The sequence below is a fragment of the Psittacula echo genome (assembly GCF_963264785.1).
Source record: "Psittacula echo genome assembly, chromosome: 6".
Lineage (NCBI taxonomy): Eukaryota > Metazoa > Chordata > Aves > Psittaciformes > Psittacidae > Psittacula > Psittacula echo.
Genome location: NC_137743.1, coordinates 11,630,315 through 11,642,341, shown reverse-complemented (window position 1 = coordinate 11,642,341; position 12,027 = coordinate 11,630,315). Strand labels below are relative to the sequence as shown.

Here is a 12,027-nt window from a genome sequence, read left to right as displayed (position 1 = left end):
TGGTGAAGGAGGAGATGCTGCCTATTCTGAAAAATAAACCCAAATCAAACAACTTCCGTGCTAAAACAGATCATTTGGCTGTGGTTTTGCTTTGTACAGCAGTGTTGCTGAAGTCATGTTAACCAGCTTTCACGCCAGGCTCCCCATGATGCTAGCACAGCAAAAAATACCTCTTTTTTTGTGCATCTGGATCATTTACCCAGTCTGGTTGCTAGTGTGGGTGTCCAAACAGCCATGCCAGCCCTGGTGGGAACTATGTGGGATGTGAGCTGCTACTAAGGAAATTGTTAGGGAGCCACATTGACAGGAACTTTGGAACCAGTAACTCACTACGGTAACGGTCCTGGGTCTGGGCATACTGATGAGTGAGTAATTGGCCTCCTTGGAACAAGGAAAAGCAGCAGCTCCTGGCATGTGGTTATTAACTGGCACTTTGAGATAGGTGATGTGAGTTCCCTCTTTGTCTAGGTTTTTGTGTGGCATCAGAACACCAAACCACCAAGTAAAACTTGCTTGGCAGGCACTTACCTGCAAACAAAACTGCTCTGCTTTGTATCTGGCCTGTTAGAAGATTCCTATGGTCTCTGGGAATTGCAAGGTGACTGGGGGCTTAACAGGTAGCTTTATTTGTTAGCCTCCCAGCTTAATGCTCTGTTGTAGTATTTCATCTTTCTTCAATCCTGGCTCTAAACTGAATGCTGCTTTGCTTAATGGCAATGAACATGAAACAATCTATTTGGCTATGCAGCTGCCTTTAAAGGTGTCAGTTTTGGATGCTGGATTGAATGCTGGTCTATGTGCAGCTCAGAAACCTGTTGGTCCCTGTGTGTTACATTACACTGTAGTAAAATCTCACTGAGAGATAACTGGAGATATCACCAAGGGACACCATGAAACTCCTCATAAGGACAAGTTAAAAGAGCTGAAAGTTGTTTTCAAGCTGCCCCTTTGCTTATCCTGGGCAAGTGTAGGGGGAAGGAAGGACCTGCTTTTTGCAGATGGAGGAATGATTCACCAGTTAATGGGATCTTAATGCCTGGCAAGAAAAGATGTCATTAGCTGTGTTGAATCTCTGCGTGATACGCACATTTGGTCCAGCATATAGCACGCTTCTGTGCACTTGTTCAGCTGCTGCTTGCTCTCTGCATCCCTGTCTTGCTCCTCTGCTTGTGCACGTCAAATGCTGGTTTTGATAAGCTCTGATTTATGGGCAAGTGACTTTTTAATGGAAAAATGCTCCCATCTGCTGGGATGACGTAGAGCTACGCGTTGCTTATTAATAGTGGTTTAAGGGACAAACTGCTGTTTAATCAGTGGTGAGATATGCAGTTGGGTTGTGTTTTCTCATTTAAACCCTCTTCATTTGAAATGCACGATAATATGAGACATTATTATGGTAACTACTGTGGTCAGAACTTCTTGAAGTGAGTTACAAAATACTGGTATCATTAGTACCTTCAATATTCATTAGCCTTTCATAGCTAACTAACTTTCAAGCTTCAGGAGTTCCAGGAATACTTGCGCAATGGGGATTATTTCTTCATCTCTCACACTAAAACTGATGCGCAGCGGTCAGGCATCATAGTACTTCAGCAGTGGCTTTTCCCATGACCACAGTTCATGGGTGGCTTCTTAGGTTTCTACTTTCTACTTTACTCATGGGAAGTTGCACAAAGGGCTGAGAAAGGTTTTAAATTTGAAATGAACCAGGCGGTCACAGAATTTGTTTTCAGATTGCAGGTCCAAGAAGAGAATTCAGTTTCTATGTTACAATACTCAGACTACACCATTTTGAAGCTATTGGTATTCTTAAGGGGAGCAGTACATCTAAATGAGAAAAGCAAGACTGTTTCTGTTTTTAATAGGGAAAGCATTAAGTTCTTCGGCTGGAGAGCTCAATATGTCTGTGTCAGTCAGCTGAGTGACTCTGTTGTGATGCTAATGTAGGTCTGACTCTGGATTGGAAACCTAAGTTTATATAACAAAAAAACCTCAGCATAGTTTAGGTAAAAAGAAGTCTCATAGAGGAGGGTTGTGTTTTTCTGACAGTCTGAGGATGTAACTGCACCATATTCCATGATAATTTAATGTGTAGTATTTAATAATAATTCTGTATTTTTGAGAAATGGTACCAACTTCAGTTTAATTCCTTTTACATTGAAAGCAAATCTTTGAAGAAGGTAAATCACACAAATTCTGGATTAAGTTTCAACACCAAATTGTTCAAAGATTGCTGTTTTCTTTAAGCCTCATCGATCTTAATCTAAATAAACTTTCAGCAGTACGTAAGTCCTTCCTTTCTTCAGCACTGTTTAAATAAGCAAGGATGTGACTTACTACCTTCATTGTGGAATTATATAGAGCTAAGATTTGCTTCCTTTGGCCAGCTTGATGTGTGCATTGTATCAGGGAAACCAGTGTGATTCATATGGGGGAGAAAATGAAGTGTTAGAAATGATAACAGCTGTTGAACAGTACCCATTTGTAAGTTGCCACTGTCATATCTCAGAGGGCTTTGTAGCTGCTGTTTGACTTCCAGCTGTCTACCTCCAATGATAATGTATTTGAAGACCTTGTTATATATCCCATAGAGGAAATTTGCTGACAAGGTTTCCCTGTAGTGAACGCTGAGATTCGGTCGTGCTGCTGTAATTTATTTGCTCTTACACAGTTGGGGTACATCAGGAAACATTATGCTGGCAAGGGACATGCTTCTTTGCAAGAGAGAGATTCTGTAGTAATAAACCCAACCCTGTTCCATTGCAGGCTCTCCTGCTGCAGCTTACTGCCAGTAGCAGCCCCTGGAAATGTCTCTCCCTGGATGCTGCCAACAGCCACAATTGACAGCTATCTGGTACAGGTAAAGCTAGAAAGAGATTCCGCTAATACTGTCCTCCAGCAATCCAGGGTAAATACTTTTGTAACTCTGTTCTGGAGAATATGGGCTCAAAGTGGAAGGAAGGGAAACCTTTGGGTTAAACAAAAATAGTCTAGGAAGTTCTCTTCTAGGAAAGCACCTCTATGCCGTCTAGGCTATAAGGCTGACTGGGATAACCTGCCATAACTGATAATATGGCATAATTGACCTATTGTGCCTAATATGCCTTATTAGGGAATAGCATTAAAATATAAGGATGCTGGGGATGGACTCTTCATTAGGGACTGTAGTGATAGGACGAGGGGTAACGGGTTCAAACTTAAACAGGGGAGGTTTAGATTGGATATAAGGAAGAAATTCTTTACTGTGAGGGTGGTGAGGCACTGGAATGGGTTGCCCAGGGAGGTTGTGAATGCTCCATCCCTCGTGGTGTTTAAGGCGAGGTTGCACAAAGCCTTGGGTGGCATGGTTTAGTTTGAGGTGTCCCTGCTCATGGCAGGGGGGTTGGAACTTGATGATCCTTTCCCACCCAAACCATTCTATGATTCTATCATTCTATTTCCCTTGAGTTTCTTTTCCCAGATTGTGCTAATTTACAGGATTACAGAAAGAATTTATCAGCAAATAAATTACTTTGTGCAATGCTACTCTTTGGTACTTTATAACAAAAAAGCTTTTTATAAACACCGTCGAATCCTTGCAAGACTGTAGATATACAGCATCACTTTACACACGGTTTAATGGATCCAATTGGAATTGGAAAGGGGGGCTCTAGGTCTTGGCTGTCTTTTGGAATAATCTGACTGTACCGGCAGTATGCCTGGAGTGTGCCTGGAATGGTCCTGCCTTGCCAGCACAGGCTTTCTCTTGACTCATTTCATTCTCTGACAACAAGTGAAAGGGACCAGAAATACAAATGCTGTCTTAGCAGAATGAGGAGAAGTTGGTACATGCCCAGAAGAGCCATCAGCCCTGGATATCAGTCCAGAGGCACGGCCAGAGATGTCAGAAATGAACTCAGACATCAGGTCTTTTCCTGTCCTGCTTGTGGCTGAGATAACTGGTCTGTCCCTTCTGAGACCAGCTGTGCAAAGCTGAGCACAAGCTGAGGCCAGATCTTTTTGCGCAGGAAGATGTGTAATTCTTTCTGTAATTTCTTTGTTCCTGGCATTCTCAGTTACCTTTCTAAAATCTGTGATTTGAGGAGAGGTAGGGCAAAGAAACGTGGATTTGCTGCAGTGCAGTGTAATGTACATGTCATTATATGCAATATGAGGAAAAAAAGAAAATCAACTCGCCCAACACTGGAATGTGAGCAATTCTCTCCTATTACCCAGGAGCAGTTACCTCAGGAGCTGGTTATGTGTAATGTACCAGTCATAAAGCAGTGGGAGTATGTAAAAAATCAAGGAATGGAGTGGAAGGGGGGCTGGGAGATAGTCTTGGAAATGAGTAGTTCTCTCCCACTCAGCAAGCCAGTTCCATTATTTGAATTAGTATTAGAATACCCACCCACCCCAAGGAATGCTCTAAGTCCTACCCTCCCTGCTAGATAGCTCTGATTGAGGGTAACTGCTTGCTTCTGACAGAGTGCAGAGTGGATCTCTGTGGAGTGCTGGAGTAGGAGGTGAAAAATCAGTTGCTGATGTGATGGCTTCTGTTTTTGTTTTATTTATTGTGAAACTGTTTTTCAAGCCCAAACAGCAGCCTGCCAGCAAAGGTGTCTCTGCTTGGGATTCATTATAGTTATTATCAGTAGCAACATGCCTCTGGCTAATTACACTTGCTTTGTGAGTGACAGCCTTTGATTGGACAATATTGCTTCTCCCTCCTGGGGAGGGGGATACTTTTCAGGTCACAGATTAAGTCATTGCTAGATGATAATTTCATGGTGTGTTATGGCAGCATGTACTTGAACTGAAGGCTGCCGCTGCTTAACTCTCTTAGGCCAGGAGATAGGGCTCAGATCTTGCATCTGAATATCTGCCGGTTTATAGCAGCATGAAGATCTAAATATGCAACTTCAAGCTCATCTCTAATAGGAGCTGGCTATAGAGTTCAGTGAGTTGATGCAATGATGTCCAAGGTGTCCACTTGGATGCAGGGACAGTGGAGGCAAATTTATGGTTGGGAGCTTCAAGATGAGACATCAAAGAGTGACTTCCCTGACAGTCTATGGGCTTTGGGTACAATTTCAAAAACCTCAGGAGCTCTTAGAAACGTGGCTGCTGTCTGTAATAATGAAAGTATCCCCCTTTGTCATTCAGTCTGCTTGACAGTGTTTTGCTGCAGATCCTACACCATCTTTGACACTGAGTATGGAGCATTGTTCAAAGACCCATCTGCTCATTCAGTAGTAGTTTTTGGTCCCCTGACCTTAGCTGAAGCCAGTGCTTTGGAAATGACTTGAGGAATGTGCAATTCCTGTAGTGTTCTGTGTTTGCTATTTGAACTGAGCCGCTTAGGGAATGTACACAGCATTTTGCTGACAGGTTTTAACTACCATCTGCAACCCTTAGTGACCACAATGTCCCTCTGCTTGCCCTGGCGTTTTTCACCACTCTCTTTCTGCACTACTGCTAATGTGGAACAATGATGCAGATAGCCTGCTGTCAGTGTTACTCTATTAACTCTGAAAGTCTTTCTTGGCTGTGCAGAATGGTGGGGCTCTCCCCACTCATTGCAGCACTTGGCTTGTAAGCATTTTTATGAATCTGGTTTGAAATGCATCAGCTCTTGTTCTGATCTGAAATTCTTGCTTCCCTCTGCTTAGGGGAAGCCTACCATTGCTTAAATAACTAAGCAAATGACACATTTGTAAAGCAGTAAGAAAACAGTGCTTGTTTTGAAACAACTCTATAATTTCTACCTAAAATCACAGCACTTTGTTTGTAAGACTCACAGCAGTTGTCAGCAGTGTAATGGTCAAAAGAGCACTGGCTGGGTTGTCCCTGCATGTGTCCAGTGAATCAGAGAGCGGAATTTGAGCAATGATGAGAAGAATTAGCAATGTACATCCCACAAAATGGAGTTTTCCCTGAACTACTGTGGGGAAATGCCTCAACTTTGGCATTTAGGAAGGACTGGGTTTCTCCAGTGGAGGGAAGGCGATGCCCTGAGGTCAGCTGTGTCTCTTCAACAGCTCAATCACTCCTAAACTTCCTTTTCTGGGTTTCTCATTTGTTAGAGACAGACCAGCTGTTCTGAAAAGTCAAAGGAGAGTCCAGTCTTTCTTCCTGGAGGGTATATGAGTTAGGGGGAGGCGGGAGAGGAAGGAAGGCAGTGGAAACAAGTGGTCTCTTCATTGCTTCTCTTTATTTCTCTTTTCAATAGGGCTATAAATGTCACTTCCCTCCTAATGCGTCTGGAGGTTGAAGTACTCCTCCTGGAAAGGTTTATGTGGCTCTTAGCAGCATTGTAAGTTTTCTTTGTGCTTTTCTCCATCTCCCTTTCTGAAGTCAGCATCTCAGGGCAGGATAGGTAGGCGTGTGTATCCTTTCCCTATGAGAAAGCTTGTCTTTGAATACCTCCTGATTTTGTTTTTGGTTTGGTTTGGTTCTTAAGAAGATCATCTAAAACAATTCAATGGCCTTCATCAAGGGTCTGTCTCATACAGTTTTAATTTTCCTTCTCCCTCTCCAGCTATCTCTCTTAGCTGGTATTCTTAGGACAGAAGATGAATGAATGGATGCATTCTTTCCTGCCTTTCCTAGAAGGTTCCTCAGGTTGACGTATATTGTGTAGGAGGAAAATTGGCTTTGTGTTTGCCCTTGGACTGCTTTGTAAGTAAACCAGGGAATTCAGCTCAAAAAAATGTCAGTTTTGGTTCCTTTTGCTTGCACAGAAGTCGAGTTAGCTTTCTTTACAGAAATAGTCATGAAGCTTTACCTCACTTTTTCTTGTGTGGCTTCAGGTGCTTTGGTGAGCAGAACCCTGTATGCAAGGGTTTAAACAGCTGAGGCAGATGATACTACACACACTTAGAAATGCATTTGGAAGTTGCTTTGTGAAACTGTGAACTTCGCTTCCCACACACACCTACATCTGATGCATCATGCACCATCTTCCTAATGAACTCTGCAGTGGTCTGGAGCAGAGCCACCTCTTTAGAGGTGTGCTATGGAAATAGAGACAGAGAAAGGAGACTTTTCTGGCTCTGTCGGGTGTTGGCTCATCTCAAGGCTTTATCTATCTCAATTTATTTGTTGTAGGAGAATAGCTGATTTCCTTTCAACTTCAGCATGACAGATAGCAGAGCTTGCCACCAGCTCACATACTCTTGTAGACACTATAAATAGGTAAGAGATAGGAAACTGAAATGCCTGTAGGCAATACAGGTTGCAATACATGATTCGTAGCCTGTTGCTTCCCATACTTGTAATGGACATTGTTGGCTATAGACAGTGATGCCTTGTCTGACAGGCTGGTACCTCCATTTGACACTCTTTTCACTTGAAAATTTTGGGACCAATTGTGGCAGAACAGTATAAGTCAACAGTACAGTACATGTCCCATTGTGCCCATCGACCCTATCTTTGCAACAGCATACCTGAGTACAAGGAGTGTCTGAGATCTGGCATAAATCTCATGGCTAGAACTCCAATGCAGTGGTAGTTATACCTCCAAAACCTGCAGACAGTTTGCACACAGGGACTTTGTCATATACTAATGCTCTGGTATCCAAGCATGCTCGCACATGCTGATGAATGAAATTCCTCTGCAGCCTCTCTTTTATCAGAACCATGATTTATAGCTTTTAGGCACCCACAGTCACAGAGGAAGCTGGGAACAGAATCTGGCTCTCAGTTGACTTAACCACAGAACCATCCTTCCTCCCACGTGCTGAGGGGTCAGCAAAGCGCAGGGGGGTTGTCCTGGCCGTCTCTCCTGAAGATCAGCATTTAATTTCTCAGCAGAGTGTCAGAGATGGGGGAAAAGAAGCTCAAAAATATAACTGGAATCTGCCAATCTGAGAACGAAGCAGTCAGTTTTGCAAGGCTGCTTTACTCTCTTCATTACCTCAGCTTCTATTGGGTCAATTCGACTGCCTTACAGATGGGACAATTCCAGGCTTTTGGTAGAAATGTTCTGTTTGTGTCTCATCTGCATATTACCTGTTGTTCCTTGAGGAGGAAAGACATGAAGCCATATACTTCTGATACCAGTGCTGGAATTCAGTATCTTTCCTCCAGAACTGTTTTCTACCAAGAAGATGCTGCTTTTCTGTCCTGTCAGACTGCAGTTTCTTTTATACTGCAACTTTTTGTGGTTTATTATAGCTGTATCCATGCAGAAACCCAAATTATATGTTAAAAATCTAGTTAATATTAATTTTATATCTTCATATTAATTTAGTATCTTAATTGATAATTATGCACATGTTCAATGTCAACTGTGTTTGCTGTCTGTCTCTGCTTGATCAACACCTTTGTAAAAATAGCTGGGCTACTTCAACTGGGTCAGAGTAGTTGAGTAATAGTTGCTGTATCCTATTAATCTACACAATTTCAGCAGTGCTTTAGAATCTTCCTCATGTGATGAAAAGAAAGAATTTTGCTAACAGCAATAATCTGTTAATAGGACTTGGACCATGGCCCGCTTTTAAGAACTTTAACCAAGCATTTAGTGAAATTGAAGGAGAGTTTGGGTTCCCGAACGACTTCTAATATTTTTAAGGTTTAAAGCGCTCACCTATGATTTCTGATAGAAAAACTGTTCTTTGTGCAGATGTTTGGTTTAATTTCCTTTGAAACTGATGAATAGTCTGAAAGTGCGGGAGAAAACAGAGGAAGAGTTCAGCTGAGCCAGTCAGAAGGTGGCACAGCACCATGCCTTGGCTTGGCAGTGTCTTTGGGCAAATTACCTGATCCCTCAGCAGTTCAGCGCGCTCTGCAGTGGGGATGATATGACTGCTTCCTACCTCAGCATTGCTTGTGCTAATGAATTCCTTTAAAGACTGTGAGGTGACAGAGCTGGCTCAGCATTGCACAAACACTCTTACAAGTAGGAACGAGGGTGCAGTGGCAGTGTGGAGTTCTCAGCAGCAGGTTTTGTCTCTCTTTAATCCCCAGTGCTTCAGCATAAGCAGAGGTGGAAAAATTATTCAGAAGCACCAGCAGAGTGTTAAGAAGTGAGCAGCACGTAGGCAGGCTGGTGGAATATCAGTCACGTAAGCCAAAGTCTAAGTGGTATCAGTGATATTATCAAAGGCAGTGGGGTTTGGGCTTTTGTGTTGTTTTGTTGGGTTTTGGTTTTTTTCCTTTGTTTGATTTTTCCCCCTAAGGTGTATTTTCAGTTTTTGTGACCTTCAGTGCAAATTAGAAATGAGTCTATGCCTTTTTCCTTTTATTTTTCCCCACTTTTACAGGAAAAGCCTGAAAATATTGAATCCAATGGAGCTTTTCCCTCCAGGGAGATCAAAGACCTGGTTCTACATTGGTCACTGGTCTCTAAGTTTCTCTGCCAGTGCAATGAGTGAGGTGTTTTGATTCCAACCATAGTGGAATAACTTCCTTTGCTGTCCATGCTTCTTTCTAAATATTTACTGACAACACTTTCTATGAGCTGTTGTGACAGACCAGTGAAAAAGGCTCTTGTCTTTCTAGCTCCACAGCAGAGCACTGGACACCCTGTGACACTAGGTTCTAATAAGTGCAGACCGGAGGCCATGAACAGTAGTAGAAACTCTTACGGGGTGAATCAAGCAGCAATTTGACCTTGTATTGCATGGCTCCTGCAGCTACCTGAAAGACGGATGTAGCCTGTAGAATGGCTAAAGGACAGATGCCAAGGGACGGGAGTACAGGGGTTTCTGTTAGAGAGGTGCTCAAGAGAGGGTTTGGAACAGGATCAGGTCTAGCAGGGCTCACCCTCGCACAGCACAACCCACACGCGCTACAGAGGTGTAGTGTCAGACAGTGCACTGCTGCAAACACACAGCTGTAACTTCCGCATCTTGAGTTCCAGGAAGAGCGGGAAGAAAGACTCTCTCTTCACTAAAGCTCTTCTTGTATCTATATATCTATATCTTACATCTAGCAAAGAAAAATACTACAGTGTTTCTTCTTCATCTAAAGTCTTTGCAAGCTTTTTGATCATCTTGCCATCATCTTTCTTGTGCTTTTACTGCATGTAAAAATAGCCACGTTAGGAGTGAAATTGTCACGAATGCCTCACTGAAATTACAGTAATTTATGGCTGTAAACAGATGATCTGTGTGTCTTCAATTACACTTCAGGCAAACAGTCTCTGAAAATGCAAATACGCGGCTTGGTGCAGCATGGGCTTCAAGGAGGAGGAAGAGATGCGTAGGAGGGCTTTTTACTACTGCTTGATTCCATGCTGCTGATGGCAATTAGCAGAGGAAAGTATAGTTTATTAAAATGTGGGTTGTAGCCAAAAGTATCAGCTAGGGCTGGCTGAAGAGGTTTACACAATGCAACCTGTACAGCTCTCGAGCTCAGATCTAGTCCAGGGGTTTTGCTGGGTATTGTTGGATGCTGGATTTCATATTACAGTAGCAATGAGAAACTCTATCCAGGATGAGGACGCAAGGTGTTAAGCACAAGAATGTAATCATCAGTATTCATGTTCTAAAAAGTTCGCAATCTTAATACTTTGTTTTTAAAATGCCAGTTTTGACTCATGAAGTTGTCCTTCCTTGGAATGCCCCTATACTCCTACAGCTCCTCTGCTCAGCTCAGAAGATGCTTCTTGGAACAGCAGAAGAAATTCTTCCCTACGAGGGTGCTGAGGCCCTGGCACAGGGTGCCCAGAGAAGCTGTGGCTGCCCCATCCCTGGCAGTGTTCAAGGCCAGGTTGGATGGGGCTTGGAGCAACCTGGTCTAGTGGGAGGTGTCCTGCCCATGGCAAGGGGTTGGAACTGGATGAGCTTTAAGGTCCCTCCCAACCCAAACCAGTCTGGGATTCTATGAATTCTCACATTCCCAGTGGACAAGAATCCATGTAATTAACTGATATCCTTACAGCACTCTGGGTCTGCAAAGGAAACTGCCCTTCTCTCTTGTCAGTGGTTCTCATGGCTGGACACTTGCACTCACCCCCTGACTTTTCCTGCTCTTTCTCAGCAGTTCCATTCAAGCATTAGCCGGGCTGACCTGAAACACCACGTTGCTCTCCTCACCTTGGATCAGGTCTCCAGGCTTCAAGGCCAAGTGCTGTGACCAGGTAAGCAGGTTGACTGCACAACATCTAATTAATTGATGGTCTTGCCTTTGTCAGCTGTGATCCAGAGTGAGAAAAGCCCTGGGCTTTTCAGAGCACATGTGGCACAATTTCAGCAGAAGTTCAAAACGTTACAGGGGAAGAGCTTTGAAAGTAGAAAGTGGTTTCAGCTCCCATATCTCTGGGACCTCCAGTACTTCTGTTCCCTGTATGTTTCATTCCCTTCAGCCTCTATGCTTTCACCCATTCCAAGTTTTTGTTCCAGGCTATTTTCTGCTGGGGATCTTCTCAGAGCATGCAAGGGGGGAGCTTTTGTCCTTCATCTCTTATTATACCAATAAGTGTAAGGAATATCTTTAGACTGTTCCCGCGTTTACCCCACTAGTTCAGCAAATCCCTAAACTAGGGAAGCAGTCCAACTATAATGGGACAAACAGATGGAGAAACAGCATCCGTGATATCTGCAGTAGTATAGTACTTCTTGCCTCTTCCTCTCGTCTGGAATCTGTCTGGTAGTTGCTGTTAAAGACAGGATGTTAAAGTCAGTGATTTCAGGTCCAATTCAAAATACAGGAATTTCCCTGTGTGTTTCTTGGGTTTAGTTTTTGCTTGTTCTATGGTTTTTTTTCATCCCTCAAAAGAAAAGAACATACAATTTGAGGCAGGTTCAGTAATGAACAGACGTCAATATCAAATCCAAACAATATTGTAAAGCTCAAACTGAGGCTTCTCCATATGCTACGTTGATATCGCCAGCCAAAAACACAACATGCAACTTCCAGAGCTGGGTTCGGTGAACTTTAAAATCTGTACAAAAATAACTGGCGACAGCTTTCCTCAACGCAAAACCTTTTCTACTCTCTCCCAGAAAGAGCTGTTCCCTGCCGACTTTCAGCACCTCCTCCTCCCCGTCTGCTTGTTCCTTCCTCCCTCTGTTCTGCTTTTTCCCACGTCTGCATGAATAT

The 12,027-nt window shown here is 43.2% G+C and overlaps 1 long non-coding RNA gene across 7 annotated transcripts in view; it reads left to right on the top strand.

Moving 5' to 3' along the window:
* Nucleotides 1–12,027, top strand: part of LOC308222514 — a 64,664-nt gene that overhangs the window by 20,510 nt on the left and 32,127 nt on the right. For 6 of the 7 annotated variants that reach the window (XR_013957152.1, XR_013957153.1, XR_013957154.1 and 3 more), the window contains exon 4: nt 10,966–11,065. This is a non-coding gene — a long non-coding RNA (uncharacterized lncRNA). Of the gene's footprint in view, nt 1–2,766; nt 2,855–10,965; nt 11,066–12,027 lie in introns of those variants that run through there. The other variant, XR_013957158.1, reaches the window with a different exon arrangement.